This window comes from Acartia tonsa, chromosome 2 (genome assembly GCF_053477335.1).
Source record: "Acartia tonsa isolate MP-2025a chromosome 2, ASM5347733v1, whole genome shotgun sequence".
Classification (NCBI taxonomy): Eukaryota; Metazoa; Arthropoda; class Copepoda; order Calanoida; family Acartiidae; genus Acartia; species Acartia tonsa.
The window spans coordinates 53,213,374-53,231,370 of NC_137261.1; the positions used below are offsets into that span (position 1 = coordinate 53,213,374).

The window sequence follows — 17,997 nt, forward strand, 5'->3', positions numbered from 1 at the left end:
CCACAGTTCTCAACGTACACCGCGAGTTTATTTTCCCCTGTCCTGGTTATTGAATACATTTTGTATTTTATCTTAATCTGAGTATACATGTTTGAAAGGTGTGGGATAAAGTGTTCTTGTTTTGGGTCTTTATCTTTGACTTCCAGTTCTATTAATTTTTCTTCTCCCTTTGCTAATTCTAATTTTTTGATATTGACTGCAAAAGGATTTTTTACCTTCCTTCTGTTAGGATTTATTTCTATGTAGACCTTTTGCCCTTTTACTTGCATGCCTATATTGCAAGTAATCAAAAATGGGCGTCCTAATAGGCAAATATTCTTTTCTTTAAGTACATGGAAGTCCAAGAACACTTTTCCCACCCCTTCAAACTGGCAAACTAGGCGCCTGGCATCAATGACGCTAATTGCTTTGCCTTCTACTGAAGACAAACGGTAGGCTGAACAAAGCTCCATCTCGTGGTAATTAGGCAGCACTTTTAGTAAGATATTTTCTGATACGCAGTTTACTGCGGCCCCAGTGTCTAGTTCAAAAATTATTTTGCTGCCATTAATTGCCACGGGAATTTGGATCTTGTCCAGCACGCCTAGGTGGCTTTGAATTGTTTTTATTTCCAAATTTGTTTCTAATTTGTCTATGTCAATTATATCGGTTGTCCTCTCAGCCAGCAGTTGTAGGAAATATCTCCCATTGGGTATGTTGACATACAGGAAAATTATCGTCAATAGCCCATATGGAGCAAGATAATTCCCCAATAACATGGCTGTGAGCACAATCATAATAATTGTCATAAGTTTATTTTGGTTTGGGTATTCGTGTAAATAACTCAAAAACGATATTGTTTTTGCTATTTTTGCACGATTCTCCAATGATAATTCATTTTTAAAATAATGTTTTTTATGTTTTATTCTGCTTTCAGACTCATCATCAGTTTCTAAAAATGACTGCTCTATTTTTTCGGCTTTATGTTGTTCCCTGGCAGATTCTGCATTATCAAATTCGTCCAGGTAAATACAGCCGGTGGCGATAGTTTCAACTTCAGTCTGTTCATCTGTGTTTATTTTGTTTGCAATATCTACGTTAGCTATGGTTTGATTGATGTTCAATAAATGTTCCTCTACAGATTTTTCTCCCCGGTACTCGAAATTTTCAAATATTTTTTCCAATCCGGATTCGGAGATTGATGGGGGATTTTTTTCATCCTCATCTGAGCTAAAATCGCTACTATCTAAGTCACTTAAGTCTGATATAGAGTCTTTGTCACTGTCTAATTCAATTTTTTCGATTTCGGCCATGATTTCAGCCCTAGTTAATCCTGTAATATCTGTTAATAGATCGTTTTCATCTATATCATATTCAGGGGTATCTTCCATTGAAGGGTTTTCTTCGGAAAGAATTTTTAAGTCATTTTCTTCAATAGATTGGGTATCATCAGAATTACTACTAACATTTTTTATTTCTATTTTAGGATATAGTGTTGAGTGTTCAAGTATGGTGCTATTGTCTTTATCTTCGCTCGGAATGGGTAAGTTGTTACTATTGCTGTCGTTAATTGGTTCGTTTTCTGATTCTTTAAGCTCTTGTAGTTTTTCGGATATACCCTTTTTTACAATTTCTTTGACAGGTATGGTTTCTGTCAAATTGATATCTAATATTTGGTCATTATTTATACTATTATTATTTACAATATCACAGTGGTCACCTTCATTTAAGCTGCCAGGGGCTGCTGATTTATTATTTACAAATTCATCTTGAATATCATAATTAAGTGGAGTATTTACAGGGTTATTTTGTTTGTCATTATTGGTTGAACATTCCAGTAGTTTAATTTCTTGATTTTCATTATTTATTTCTGTTTTTAGAGTGAGTGTAACCGCCACTGGAATGGATATTTGATGTTTGTTTATAGCAGGTGAGTTTTTCCCTTTGTCAGGGGCGCCGGGTATTTCCCAAGAATCCGTATTATGTATTTTATTGATTTCTTGAGAAGTACTCGGCGGCCTTAGCCGTTTTTTTCCGCTGGCAGTGGTAATGTGCACGCTGCCAGGGGATGATGACGTCTCGGTATCCCATAATGTAGGCATCTAGGGCATTGTTCTTGGGCCGGTGTCACATTGGGATACCAGTGACAGTCGGCACTACCATGGGTGTCAGAATTACATAGCAGGCAAACTATGCGGTTGGCTAATTCCTTCTCTTTTTTCTTTTTGTCCCACCATTCCCCATTAGCTTTCCTTATAGCTGGGTCTGGGTGTTTAAGACAGTGTTTGCTATAATGTCCTTTTTTGCAATGTTCGCAAACAGGTTTAGGTTTTGTAGATACGTCTTTGGCATTTTTATCATTCTGTTGTCCTTTGTTTTTGCCATTATCTTTTGGTGTCTCTTTTTTGGCCGTTAGGGAATTTAGACGATTTTTTCCTAATTGATTAACATTCCCGTTTTTCTGTTTTTCCATCCTTCTTTTTCTGTCCACAGCTGCATGATAATAGCTGCGATTGTTGCTAAACCAGTTTAGTATGGTTTCTTTAGTGCAATTTGGTACATTAGTTGTTGCCAAAAATGCAGATTGCAAATATTGCGGTACCAGATAAAAACACACTTTTTCTCTAAGTTTAGCCATTTGATTCTCGTGGGAATTTCCCGTTTTTTGCAACATTGCGGCTAGATTTATGACAGCTTTGTTTGGTCTGTCTTCGTCCTCTGTCGTTATCCTATAGGTGTGGAAACGCCTTTCATAGTCCTGTGGCCCAAGTATTTCGGCACCTATGGTAGTTAGGATGGCTTTTACAAAATCCTGTGCACTTAGCACATTAGGATCTATTTCTAGCATGTCCAACTTGTTCCTTGATTCTGGGTTAAAATAGTGGATTATTATGTTGTTGTAGGAACTATGGGTGAATGGTTTTATATATTGTTCTAAGTATTTAAAAGTGTTGAAAAAGGTATAAGGATTGGTTTGCTCCCCGTATAGGTTAGGTATTTTGCCAAGATATTTTATTTGGCGGAAAATGCGCTCATGCTCAGCGGTACCCCATACTAGATTGTTTGGGATAAGTTTCATAATTTTTTTAATGTTTAGATCTGTATGGCTGGGCGAGTCTTGGAGGAGGAGCCTTAACTTATCCATCTGTTCAGAGGTTAGTTTATTTTCTAATAAGTTCATTTCGATCATTTCCTCTCTATTTCTATTATCTCTATTGTTAGAGGATGTTCTTCTGTCCCAATCTGATTCCGTATCAGATGAACTGGAACTTGAACTTGATGTTGGACTACTACTGTCTCTGCGTTTATTCATTCTCTTTGGCATTGAGAAGTTTTTATCGTCTTTCCTTCTGTCCTCTTTATCGCTGTCGCTTTGTTTGTCTTTTTGTTTGTGATGGTGTTCATGATGTTTATGATGTCGCCTATCCTCAAAGCCATGAGGATTGAGAGGATCATAGTGTCTGTATTTTTTATTTGTATGTTTTTTATTTTTTCGTTTTTCTGAATAGTCGCTAGATTCAGATTCATATTCTGGTGGATCTGATGATGGTTTATTTTCTTTTTTAATTTTAGGCTTTGTGCCTGTTTGTTCTTGTTTTATTGTTTGTATATTATGCTCTATCTCATTTTGGGGGTTGAAATGTAATTGTGGCCTATGCAAGATTCTATTTCTGCGTCTGTTATTTAAAACAAACATGGCTGGTATAGTGTGAACCTCAGGCTCAGTTTGAATTCGAGGTATTTCCTCGATTTGATCATTTATATTTTCTAAGTGTAAATACTGATCTTCAGTATTATCTAAGTTAGGTTGATAATCAGGGTTATATGGTGGAGGATTTAATACATCCTCGTCTATATTATCAATAATATTATCTTCCATTTTCAGGACATATATTCGAGGCTAGAAGAATACGATGTTAATTCTGACTATGGATATCTAGCGGTAAGACTTATTTAGTGGCTTTTGCCCTCTCCCTCCTAAAAGGAAAAAGTTAAATCTTACCTGGGTTTATCCGGTAACGGAACCAATTTTATGGGTCACCTCCGGGTTCCAGGGACAAATGTAATCCTTTATCACTACTTCACAGGACTACAATCTCTCACCAATGTCTCCTTTCCAGATCAGCGACGCATTAATCCCTGTTTGACAAGTGTATCTAACCTTAGAATGGTGGTATTATTTTACACCGATCCTAAACCCAAATACACTTAAGAGATAGTCTTTTGTTTATAAGCCCTATTCCGAAAATGGTACTAAGACATTACTGATAACTTTATACTGTTATTTAGTCTAAGAATTTTTTATTCCTAGGTAACTAACTTTGCCAACACTTTTGGACTGAAAGTATCTACTGTGATTACTAGAGTCATGCGAACATGACTACAATATTCCGTTCTACTGCCTGTATCCCCGTGAGGCGTGAAGTTCTTTGTTAGGTACCTTTGTCAGGTAAGAAAATCACTAGGCCAGCTCCGAACCGATCTTCCAGGGTATTAGCAAAGTAAAACTACCTTTAAGACGTGAACTTATTCAGAGTTCTAATCCGAAAATGTTAAATTGTCCGAATAGATAACGATCTCCAACTTTCCTGGACTTCAGAAGCTTGGGGAGGATCCGGTTGTTAGTATCGGCCGTCAGATAGCAAGCTATAATCAACCGTTGGTAGCCGAGCCACCACCGTATCTTCCCTGTGTTATTCCTATTTAGCCCCGTAGTGACTTGCGACTTATGGAGGTACCGCGTACCGCGCTATAGGAGTTCTCTTCAGAACAAAACTTGGAGATAACTATCCGTCCGGATGCCTAAGCTTTTAGGCCCTAAGAAGGCCTTACCCTTAAATTTATCTCAATTGACCAACATCAAAATGATATTCTACAATTTATTTAACAAAGTATTATGAATTTTATCTAACAAAACTTTTTATTTTTTAGGTGTGTTTTAAATGAAAAATCCTAAGTTTGAGCCGCCAGGACCCTCCAGAAAATTCCAAAGCAAGAGAAGGGAGTCTTCCCTTAAATTTTAGAATTTTTTGAAAAGAGTCAGTGTGATATAGTAATTCCGTATAACGACTGCCTGTTTCTCTCTTCCAGGTTTACTTTTATAGGCCTGAAGCCTAAGGAAAAAGAGAGGCAAAAAGGATGACTTTGATTTTTATGTTGATTTTTATGTTTTATTAGGAATTGGCGACCTGATTTTTAAGATTTTGCATTTAATAGTGTGTGTATATCTCAACTAAATTACAATATTCATTTCATAAATTAGCAAGATCACATTTTATTTTATTTTACATCAAGAATACATTAAACTATTGGTTTCAAATTAGTTTTTCTAGTAATGTTTTTTCAATGTCCTCTTTAATTTTTACAGATTATCATTCTTTTAATTTAGTTTTTTTATCACGAAACCTCTAATTTTATGATTCTTGTGTTGTTTTACTAATGTTAATATGTACTGACAATATTTGCTAATAATTTTTTAGCTGTACTATGACCATTCTATTAAAAGGGTTATTGTCTCTAACATTACGTTTTAGGGTCTTCGTTTTATAAATCTTATTTCCCCATTTTAATAAATAGGTCTTTATACATGCTTTTTTACTTAAAAATTATATTAAATTGTTTTAAATTTGTCTAATTTTGATAATATTTTTATAGTTTTTTATTTTCATTAGAATAAATACATAATTTAAAGTATGGGTTGGATTTTTCCCCAGTAAAGCTACTCTACAAGTTATTCATAGAATCGGTTTAAGGGAAAAAGACGATCCAGGGTTCTCCTTAACAGGGTAGCTTCTCATAGGTCCCGGGAAGATTTATAACGAAATTTTTTTACGTATAGAGATTTGAACGCAACACAGATAGGTATCGTAGAGACTTGAACGCAACATAGATCTAGGTATCGTACTATTTTTAAAACAACATTTAAGGTGTCACTAGGATAACTAAAGGGGAGCCAAATCACTCCTATTCTGTCCAAACACCCTGGGTATTAGGTTAAGTAACACCCAACATACAACCAACCCTTTGAGTGTACGACCTTTTACTAGAAGTCCTAACTGTGCATGGTAATGGGTTGTGCCTGTTTTGGACAAGGCATTTCACATTCTTTCTATTAATAATTAAATTATGACTTTCAAATTTGTTTTCATAACTGATTTTTATCTTTGGGAATAATTTTATTTTTCTCCCCTACTGAAAGCTATGTCATACATTTTTAATTGGAGTAAGGTTTAATCAAGGACGTCCAAGATTTTTTTTATGTGGGGGGGAGTGTGTAAATAAATATTTTTGGAAGGGAGTGTAATATAATGTTCTTTTCATGATAGTGGACCAAATAATGCCATTTCTCGCGGTCGTACGCGGTCATGCATCATGTTGGTAGGTTGACGCAAATTTCTGATCCCAGATTTCGCGATTTGAGAAAAATTTAACTTTATATTATAGCGAATTAAATAATATTGCAAGCAAAGCTTTTATCTTATAAAGAAAAATAGTAAATAATTAATAGCGAAAACTGAGTTATGAAATTTGCGTCACCCTTCTAACAGGACGCATGACGGCGTACGACCGCGAGAATGACATTATTTGGTCCACTATCCTTTTTTTCAAATGTGTTTTTTTTTTGGGAGGGGGGAGGATAAACACACCTTTACCTCCTCCAGTCACTGATTTAACTTATTAAACAGTTATAAATATATTTCTAAGAGCATATTAAATTAAGGTGAAAGGATTTCTTACATAAAACATCAATTAACATAATTACCTTTTTTTCTTTTTTCTTTTCTTTTAACTCGTCGCCTACAGGTTTTTCTAAATTAATTCATTTCATCAAATATATTATTTATTTTACTTATACAACACACAAAAAAATTATTGAATATATAATTGGCTCGGCAAATAATGGCGTGCAGAGGATTTGCTGTGAGGGGGGGGGGAGGTGCACGAAGCGCACAAGACAATTTCGACATCCCCTTATTTAGGTTTAAAGTAGATATATAACTAATAGAAGGAGTGTATTTTTAGTTTTTGCACCTTAAATTAAAGGAGGCGTGACTTTTAAAACTTTATTAACTATGTTCCATCGCTCTCTCTTTCATATCCTCTCTTTTATTTTCTATATTAACATACACATTTAGTGTCACATGCCAGACATAGCAGCAGCCAGCAGTCGGTACTATTTTCAACGCGGTGTGGACCAGACTCAAACCCGACACCTCCCTGCCAGCAAGCAGAAGACACACTTTCAATTTGTTTAAATGGTTACCTCAGATTTGAAAACAGAAAGAAGTTGTTTGTGTTTTGTTTCTCGTCATGCTCAGACTCATTGTCGCTAGATAAACACACAACATAATTCTAAAAATATTTTAAGGAGAATGCCTTGGCCAACAAAAAGGAATATTGAAACATATGTCGTTCAATGGGGCCTTGTACCGACTTTTAATTGGCTCTGTCCCGCTTTGTCCCGCTAAAACTACATTTACTACTTTTCAGTGAATGCCATTCATTGGTCAAGTCCCATTTCAAAATATATTTAAATTGTGACGAAGCCCAAAATAACTTTTGCACCACGTCGTCTTCCTGTGACGTCATATTCTCCATCTCTTTTTTAGGGATTTTCTTTCCCACTTCTCCTCTCATCTCCCTCATTTTATGACGTCACAGGAAGACGACGTAATGCAAAAGTTATATATTTTGGACTTCGTCTTAAATTGTAGATACAATGCTTTTAGTTTCAATACTGTACTTAACATCAAAAGTACAATGTACATGAAGTACAAATCTAGTAGTTGATAGTTGTTATCCCTGGATATACTGCTGTAGTCAGAAATATCAACAGCTGTTGGCTCAACCGCAGAAGATTTTCCACACTGCAACTTTATATGGATCTTGTACCTAAAATCAACAAATGATTTATAATTATATACTAGTAACATGATGTCTGTTTGTAACTTTAGATCTCGCTAACTGCACTGCTGGACCGATATGATTCTCCGTTACAGTGAAGGTCCAATGAATGAGGGATGGTACTTCTATCCTCCTAAGAGAAATTACCCTAAAAAATCCCCCCTCCAAATTCTTTCTGAAAACGGAATATGGAGGGTCGAGTTACCCTACCCTTGTTCCCTCTAGAGGCCTCTAGGGACGTAGCCAATAGGGAGATGAATAAAGAGAGAGAGAGATAAATTTACAATAAACTGTTTAAGAAATAAGGAAGGCAAAACCCATAAATGCTAAAAAATCAGACAGTTATACAACCGAACATTAACTCTTAAGAAGTGTAAGCACTTGGAAAAGAATTGTATATAATGATATTGAAAAAAATCGATAACAATTGTTTTGATAATTCAGGGAATACATAGATTCTAGGAAAGTTTAACAAAATGAGCCACTAATTGGCTAGTTATATCTAGGTATAATATAATCCAGTGTATCACTACCAAAAATGCTCACCTTAGCTGTTCTTTAGGTGGGGTAGGATCTGTAAAATCCAGGATAGTTTCACAAAAATATCTGCCAATGTTCTGATAATCTCGGGGAGTAAAATGACTGTACGCTTTGTTCCCTAAACAAAGTCCAATTAAGATTTGGGATATAGTCCCTTTTGTGGCAACTCCCATTGAGGGGCGATTCGTCAAATTTTCAAAATGGCTCTTGGTTATTTTAGGCTAGGTTTTATTTGGTTAGGTGATTGCCTCACATGGTTAGGCAATTGGCCCTGCCCCCCCCCCCCCCACAGGAGAAAAGCCACTGTGAAAATACGAAAAAACGCTCCTTAAGGTGCGTTGCCACGAAAGAGACTATACCCAAGATTTGTATAGATATTCTGAAAGGTTTCAAATATTGGATTGACGTCACTTTTTTTTGAAAAATCACCAAATTCCAGCGGTTGCTTATTGTTTCGAAGATATCAAGTGGGTACATGGCAGATTTACCACTAGCAAAAATACAGTGATATTACTGTCATAAACACAGTGATTTGCTGTCATAAACACAGTTTTACTGTCAAATTCACACCCGCGTTTTTAGGGGGTATGACAAAAATACAGTTATTGCACTGGCATATTCACAGTTTTGCTGTCAATTATACACCTACATATTGACAAAAATACATCTATTAAATTTATAATTTGTCAATTATACACCTACATATTGACAAATATACATCCATCAAATTTATACCTACTTATTAGTCATATTACAATCTGCAAACCAGTGCCTCTACCTGTGCCTGTACCTGAAACTGTACCTGAACCTAGACATATTTCAATTCCGACGTCTACACCTGTACCTATATCACCACTATATCCTGATGCTGTCATAGAAGAGGGAAGAAATGTTTTCTTCTCATTTGATATAGGTTTAGTTAATAACACTGATTCGGAAATGACTCTTTCTCAATTAGAAGACGAAGTTTTTTCATTAGAAGATCAATTTTAGAGTTCCAACAAGCTGGCCCTAGTTGTCACCAAGTTGTGGAGCTTTATGGTCCACATCGCCAACATAATCTTTATGGAAGTGGGGACATGAGCTCCCAACTTGTTGATGACTTTGGTCACCAGCCTATTTGTAGAATGGTTACTCGATCAATGTCAAGATCTTCACAAAATTAAAATGTATGTTGTAAATAAAATTTATTCATAACTTTTATATGATTTTATATTATCACGATGAAATAAATTATATATTTTATAAATGTATTTATTATTTATTATTATTAATAGTTATAAGTTTTCATAACTTGGTCAAAATATTTATAATTAATATTAATTTAAAAGTAGGTGTATTTTTGTCATCAAAACTGTGAATTTGACAGCATACTTGAATTTCATGGGTGTGATCTTGACAGTAAAACTGTGTTTATGACAGCAGAAAGATGTAATTTTGACAGTGGATAAAAAAATATTGCCAAAAATACAGCTAAACACGAAATTGACAAAAATACACCCAATTTTTGTCAAAAACACAGTGGCTGTATTTTTGCTAGTGGTAAAAGTGGCAGCACCCCTATCAAGTGTCCAATGATGATGAAAGTGGCTAGTCAAAATTTGCAATTTTTTGAGTTTCTGTCGGGGTATAGGCTATTTAAAATAAAAAATAGAGGGGAAGGGGTTAAATAACTGTATGTCTTCAACCCGTGGACCCTGTGCCGACTTTCAATTGGGTCTTTACATATCAGCCATTTGCGTCGTTAATATTTAAACAACCCAGTCTCTAGTAAAGATCAGAAAGCTAGCGAATGGAAGAAGTCCCCAACACTGGATCTAGGTAGTTATCTGGATTATACATCTATACTTAATATATTTATTGTAGGCTATGCTTTCTAAGTTTTTAGGACTTCCAAGAACTTCTGTAGATATTTTATGCTATATGCTATTAACTTTAGTTAAAAAAAACTGTCCTTCATAACATAGACATCCAAGCTTTTTATTATTTTTTTTTTTTGGGGGGGGGTAAAATTTTTTTAAGGGGGGGTAATTCGCTTTTGGGGGGGTAATTACCCCCCTGAAATCTGTTGGCAGGGGTAAATTTTGTTTACCCCCCCCAAAATTTACCCCGGGATAAAATTTTTGGGAGGGTTAATTTAAATTTTACTAAATATTTAGTATTAAAAATGCGCGCGAAGTGCGCCAAAATTTTTTTTGTTAGAGATTTTTTATTTTGGGGGGGTAAATACCCCCTCCTTAATGGTTGGGGGTGCCCCTACCCCTGCCCCCCCAGGGTAGGGGTAAATTTCAAATGGGGGGGGGGGTAAAATGAAAAAAAATACAAATTTGTTTTGGGGGGGGGGGGGTAATCGCCACTTTACCCCCCCCCTTGGACGTCTATGCTTCATAAGTTGACAAGTCAATTTATTTTTTAAATGATCAATTACTAATAAATAAGATTAGTAACCTGTATTAGAACCTCCATAGGAAGCCTCTAGTGTATACGAGTTCAATATTCCAAGTCTAAAAATAAAACAGCATTCAAACAGTGTCATTGCACAACATTTAAATCCATAAATCTTCAAAAATAAGGCCTTTGGAAAAACCGGTTTTAAGGTATATTTTGGAGGGAAAATCAGTTTTAAATATTTGAAACATAAATGTCCCAGAACAGGTTTTCCAAATAAAGAAAGCATTTTCAATAATTTTTTTTTCTATGCATAATTAAGTTTAAAAAAAAACATTTCTCTTGAATGACTCTGTAAAATTCTTGAAAAGGCGTTTTAAATAAAACTATAGAAAAAATATTAATGTATATTTCAAGTAAAGTTGTTTGGTTCTTGAATCTTCACACCTTTTAAATTTTAATTTCTAAACTAATTAATTTCGCTGTGTTGTTTTAAAAGTGTTTAAAAGAGTAATAATTTACCTTCTGAAAACTATTCTGCCAGTAGATTCTTTAGATCTTGAATATGTAAACCTTAAATAAGGAATTGTATTATTTTCTTTTAATATATACCTATACTATATCTATTTACCAGCGACTACGCCCCTAGAGGCCTCTAGGGACACGTAAATTGTTTTTTAAAATCTATGTTAGAATCAGCTGTTTACCAAAAATATTTTTTTTTCTCCGCTAGATGGTGTTAGTTATGTTTTTAACTGAATACCAAAAACCTCCGCAGGCCGACGTATTTTTTTATATTTTTGGCGATTTCTCTTGGTAGGGTGGTGGTACCCTCCCTCAAAATAGCTATAATCCTTTCAAGGACCTATAAGAAGCTAATCTGTAAAGGAGAACCATAGCGAGATCCTTCTGTACAAACAGACACAGAGACAAAAAAAACATCTTGTTACTTTATTATAAGGACATGGCTGATCAAATATTAAAAAATAGTATGCTATTATGCAATTTTTATCCCTGAAATTAGGTTTTTGAGTTATGGTTATGTTTGTTACGATTATTTTGATATATTCAGTTTGCGTCTTTTTTCTTAGTTTGGACTAATATTTAATTTGTTGTTTTAATTGGGTTAGATATTCTATAACATATATTGAACCCAGTATTAGTGTCGGACTGATTATGACGTAACAAAAAAAATAGCCAATGAGAGGACATTATTGACCAATGGTAAAATTCATAGTCGCCTCTCATTGGCTAATTTTTTTGGTTACGTCATAATCAGTCCGACACTAATACTGGGTTCCATATATTGTTATTTAGGTGTGAGTCCCAAACGTCGGAGTGGACAAACGTTGGAGTGGAAACTTAACCTAACCTAACCTATTTTAAACTATCTTATAAGTTTTTAAATGCCTAATTCCTGCGGGGGGCTTATTTGTATATTTCTGCGTTTTTCCACTCCGACTTTTGGGACTTCTGCGTTTGTCCTAGAGGCCTGGCGCTAGGTAGCCAGTAGAGATAGAGAGATGAAATTTTGTACATTTATTTATAGACCCCTAAAGTAACTTTTTAGGTCAGCAGAAGAATTAAATTCGAAAAAGTGTATTTTGAGTAACAGGTCTAATGTCTATCATGAAAATTAAAAGTCTAAAAACATTCAATGGAAAACAGTAGACAAAATTCTTTGTGAAATTTAAGAATTTGAATCTGAGATGAAAAAAAAAAGCTCCATCTTTTTTCCCCGTCAGACATCTTTGAAGTCTATATTTAATACCACACAGAATAGCAAACTTTTCAGCTTAAATGTTAGAATCCATAATTTGGCAAAATATATGCTCAATAGCCCCCCCCCCTTTTTGCTAACCAGAGAATTAAGGTATAAGGCAAAAGACAATAAATACTGTAATATGATAAACTAAAGCCATCTTATCTGTACATATATTTCCTAAATTATTAGACATTGTTTATAATTGCGGTTTCGCCCCTAGAGGCCTTTAAGAGTCATACAGTGGCGCCGCCAAGCGGGACTTTTGAGTATTTTTGGCGATTTCTCTTGGGAGGGTGGTGGTACCCTCCCCAAAAACAGTTAAAATCCTTCCCAGGCCCTATCAAAAGCAACACGGTAAAGGAGAACCATGTCAGTGTAGCGACAGTAAAGACAGATATTTAAAGAGGTAAGTGGGGTCTTGGGTGCTTCATTTCTGACTTAAGAGATATCTACAACCTTTTGGCTTAAACTTTTTCTAATTCATTGCAGGGCTTTTGCAGGAAGGGAACAATTTTCTAAAAATAACATTAAACAATGCACATAATATTATAAATGATTGATTTTAAGAAAAAATGTGAAAACTCAAAATAATTTATGTTTTTCTAAATATTTGTGCCTATCAAAATCTTTACTAAAGCTTGACATTAATAAATTTCAGGGTAGCCTATACTCCCTTTTACCTTAAGTAAAGCTAAGGAAACCCTAATTTTTAGGATAACTTGAGAAATCCGTTGTGATTCTCTATATTATCTTAATTAGACAACAGATCTATAGTATAGATGGATATCCGATATACAGACACCATTGCATTGGTTGAATTTCAATAACCCAATAGAAGGGTTGCACAAGGTGGTTGCCATTGGGAGATACAGTTATTTAACCCTTTCTCCCTCTAGTGTTTTACTCTAATAATTACACAACTTTATTTTATGATTATACTTGTCTCTATTCATGTTACTCTGCATATTATGCAACTCTACTTTAAAACATTAATTTTGTATTAGATTTTTTTCTAGATTTATTACTAGTTGATGCGCTTGTACTATACATTGAAGTAATCTTTTGAACATACAAAATTGATATTCTTAAAGACGTGATATTATTAAGATTATTCAGTCTTCTTGGTATGAAGTCAAATTTCTTTTCTCCAATTAAGGTAAGATCCACTTAGGACCTGGGATGGTTTCAGGCTATTTTAGTTTCAGAATTAAGTCTTGGAATGGTTTTTCATGCCCTCCTTGCCATTTTGAATACAAAGCCCCTGGATACTAGGAGAGTAGCCGCTATACTCTATACCATAAAGTAATATTTCATAGTTCTAAATTGTAATTAAAGAGTCGCATTGGCAAAAAGCAAGTTTTAGGCTATATTGCAGTGGGTAGGCATCATAATCCATATGAGATTTTAACCCAATGAAAATTTACAATCTGATTTTTTTCTTCTTATCGGGGTTATCCTGTTCTTCCAAGCCCTTCTCTCTTGGACTAAACCGTAAATCTTTATAATAAAGTAACATGATGTGTGTTTGTCTGTCTGTTTGTATGTTTGTTTGTACCGAAGGATCTCGCTAGCCGTTAAAATTCTTTTGTAATTTTCTTTAAATCTAAAAAAAAAATTAGGTTATCAAATTCGACTCTCCCCTACTCAAGTGCCCCTAGAGGCCTCTAGGGGGCGTAACCTCTAGTACTTAAATACTGAAGTAATATTTGCAAGATGCATTGAAAAAGTATGCTGACCCTTTTATATTACTTATTTTAATTAATCCTTATCTAATTTGTTAAAATTTCCAATACCAAGCCTGACAGCAAAAGTACATTGGTAGAAACTGCAATAGAATTGTATTTTGGCAAAAAACATAAATTTCTATTCTTGTAAATTGTATAGAGTCTGATTGTGGATTAGACTCACTAAAAAGATAAATTAGCTCAGAAAAAAAAGTGGACAGCCTATTGTCCTGTTATTTTTAACCATAAAACGTCGGAGTGGACACTTAACCTAACCTAACCTATTTCAAACTATCTTGTAGGTTTTTAAAATGTCTAACCCCTGCGGAGGGCTTATTTGTACATTCATATCTTAACCTACCCTAATCTGTATAAAAATACTTAGTTGAATTAATATTTCAACACTCCTGCGTTTGTCCACTCCAACGTTTGCGACTCCTGCGCTTGTCCTGGAACCTAATATACATGTTTGAAAATGAGCAGAAAGTATGATAATATTAAAAGAGATAAAATTAAACATTAGAGACAAATTAAACATCTTATAAAAAGAAATACGTCATACAATTCATGTGACCAATAATAGGCCTTTACTATTGGTGAATTACAATAAATACTGGCCCGTCATTGGTCATTTGTATTGGATGACGTCATTTTTTTTATAAGGGACTATAAGCTGCTTTGCATCAAAGTAAAAATAATGATCTAATTTAACACGTCTATTTTCAGTATTGAAATGGTATCGGGTCTCTATCTATGCAAAAATATCAGGACTATGATGACAACAAATTTTTATTTTTTAACTTTTTGTCAACTAGCGGCTATGCCCCTAGAGTCCCTGGAGTGGGGGGGGGGGAGGGGGGTAAAGGGGAAGACGACCTTCCCTTTTAAAATGTAGTTTTTAAAAGAAAAAGTTTCGGCCAAAAAAAGTCCAGTGTGTCATAAAACGGCGCTGAATCGCGGCGCTTTTTTTTGGCATATTTTATCTAGGGTTGACTTTTCTGAAAACTTTCTATAAAAGCTACATTGCAAAGGAGAACAATATCTGTTAAGCGGTTAGCGGGATCCTTTGGTATAGACAGATCCTTTTTTCTTTGTTTAATTGGTTTCGAAGACCAAGAAAGTCGCTCAAAAAATTCTGACGTGGAATGAGGAGAGGAGGAGTGGGAAAGAAAACCCTTAAAAAAAGAGATGGATAATCCTTTTTTTATGACGTCACATTGAGCGACTTTCTTCGTCTTCTTGGTTTTCCTTTTATAACCATTTAAAGTAATAGAAAACTTTTCCAGGCAGTTTTATCTAATTACTGATCCCTTAATCTTATAAGCAAAGCAGAGGATTGCAATATAGAGACTTTTTTGATATGCAAAACTTTTTTTTAAACTCAAATAAATCTGTCTATTTTATCAAAATGTTTTTAGACATTTCCCATAGGGGACAAATTGAGAACAAGGGTGGCTTTTAAGAGAAAAAGTTTCCACGAATATTAAAATAAAGAATTAGATAAATTTAAAATATGACGATCATTGCAATAGATGGTTCCTTGACAAAGCAGGATTTAACAAATGCAGGAGTGTCTAAAATGTTATGTTATGTAAAGATTAGGTAAGGTTAAGATATGAACATACAAATAAGCCCCCCGAATGGGTCAGGCATTTGGAAAACATACAAGATAAATTGAAAAGGGTTTGGTTAAGTTAAGTGAACACTTCGACGTTTGTCACTCCTGCGTTTGCTCTAGGATCCAATAAATACCTTATGAATTAATGGTATCAAACACTCGTTTTAAGTCAAAAAGACATCAATTTAATGAAAAATTTATTTTCTCTTATTTATGAGATTGAAATAAAAAAAATTTTTATAGAATAAAAGTGAATATTATGACAAGGGAAAAATTGTTGTCAATTTAGGTTGCTCACAAAGACATAATTTATTGGTCATTTGGTTTAATAGGAAAGGATGGGGTAAATGGGGTGGAATGGGATGGGGGGTGTTTGTCAGCAACAAGTTTCACTTTATCACAGTATGTGATAATCTGGTGTAAGATCCAAGTAATAATATGTCCAATTTTCTGGTTTGATAAACTAATAAACATAAAATCATCTAAAAAACTGACCTACAATCTTCAAAATTGAATCTATCTTTAGCATTTTTGTGTAGTAGCAATGGAAATATTTGTTCCTGTCCAAAAATAGATATCATACCTTAATTATGAAATATTATTTTAAGGGTTTAATTAAATGGAGGCTCTTTATAGTTCTTATAAAGAATGACGTCATATTAGAATAGTCCATTATTCGAAAGTTTTTAAATTTTCCCCTGTATTTTTGGGCACTAAATTAAAAAACTTTCGGCCTAAAATCCCGAATTATGTCATATTAGAGTAATGGAATATTCTTATATGACTTCATTTTTTATAGGCACTATAGAGAGCTTTGATAAAATTTTCGAAATAATCTTCAGATAATGTATAAATCATTCTTGTCTGTCTGCTGGTAACTGAAATTACACTTTTAGGCACTATATAATGAGCGACCCTTTTTTATAATCAAGTCCACAGGCAGCTTTAAGTCGATATATAAATCCTGTGTTTCAGCTTAATAAGGTAATATTGACAGGAAATTTTGGTTTAGAGGTACGTGGATTCTAAAAAAAATTAGGGTCGCTGATCAATGGTGAGGTAAAATTGGTTTTGTAAAAAATTCTCCAAAATCACATTAAAAATCTACAGAAATTAAAACAATAACCCTTTCATGATTTTATTTAATTTTTGTAGATTTTTTTTTGGCGAAATTGGAGAATTTTTCACAAAAATAATTTTGCCTCACAAGCGAGCAGTGACCCTAATTTTTTAAAGAATCAACCTCAGATCTCGAAATAATAGTTCTTTTATTTACACAGTGCACTCAATATTTTCCAATATTCGTTTGTTCCTTATAGGCCTCTAGGGGCACGTGACACAAGTCGACCCCCCCCCTCCCCACTCTCAATTTTCGTACTTAAAGAATTATTTTAAAAAACTTCTTTTTTTTTTTGGGGGGGGGGGTTTACCCTACGCGCGATTTCTCGTGGGAGGTTGGTGTAACACATCCCAAAAATAGTTATAAACTGTCCCAGGACCTATGAGAAGCTACATTGTAAAGGTGAACCATATCGGTTCAGCGGTTACAAAGACCCTTCGGTACACACAGACAGACAGAAACAGATCATGTTACTTTTATAGAAGATTGTGATGCTGTACGTATTGGTGCAAAAATTAGGGACAAATTTCAAATTGTTTTGGAGTGTGACGTCATACCCCCATCTCTTTTCTAGGGGGTTTCTTTCCTATTTCCCTTTTCTTTCCCCTCACTTGTGACGTAAATAAACAGCCACGTCAAATCAATTTAAAAATTGTCCCCATTTTTTGCACCAATACGTACAGCATCGAAGATTGTCATCCTTGTTAGAACTTGTTAAGTTGTGTATCTATTATTCCTTGAGATATTTCTGGCTGCCTCTCTTATTTTCACAACCATACATGAACACATTGTACTTCCTGACCACACACATACAAAATTATATATAGATTAGTTATTTATTGCATCGTATTATAGACAGCTTTCAGTGGGTATTAAAATGAAAAATTATGAGGATAAAACCGTCTCGAGGCTACCAAAACTGGTATTAATTTTATGATTTTTATTTTAATGTTCGTGG

The 17,997-nt window shown here is 34.4% G+C and overlaps 2 long non-coding RNA genes across 2 annotated transcripts in view; both read right to left on the reverse strand.

Moving 5' to 3' along the window:
• LOC145312864 (uncharacterized) overlaps positions 1-7,319 on the reverse strand; it is a 33,395-nt gene extending 26,076 nt beyond the window's left edge. Inside the window, exons 1-2 of the long non-coding RNA XR_013877148.1 lie at positions 7,244-7,319; positions 6,743-6,789 (exon numbers count right to left, since the gene is read on the reverse strand). This is a non-coding gene — a long non-coding RNA (uncharacterized LOC145312864). The remainder of the gene's footprint in view (positions 1-6,742; positions 6,790-7,243) is intronic.
• Positions 7,320-7,775: 456 nt separating this feature from the next.
• On the reverse strand, positions 7,776-16,471 carry LOC145312168 (uncharacterized). Its single transcript, XR_013876932.1, has 5 exons — positions 16,415-16,471; positions 11,335-11,385; positions 10,873-10,928; positions 8,431-8,542; positions 7,776-7,872 (listed from the first exon to the last, which is right to left on the reverse strand). It is a non-coding gene; the product is annotated as an uncharacterized LOC145312168 (long non-coding RNA).
• Between the last annotated feature and the right edge of the window lie 1,526 nt (positions 16,472-17,997).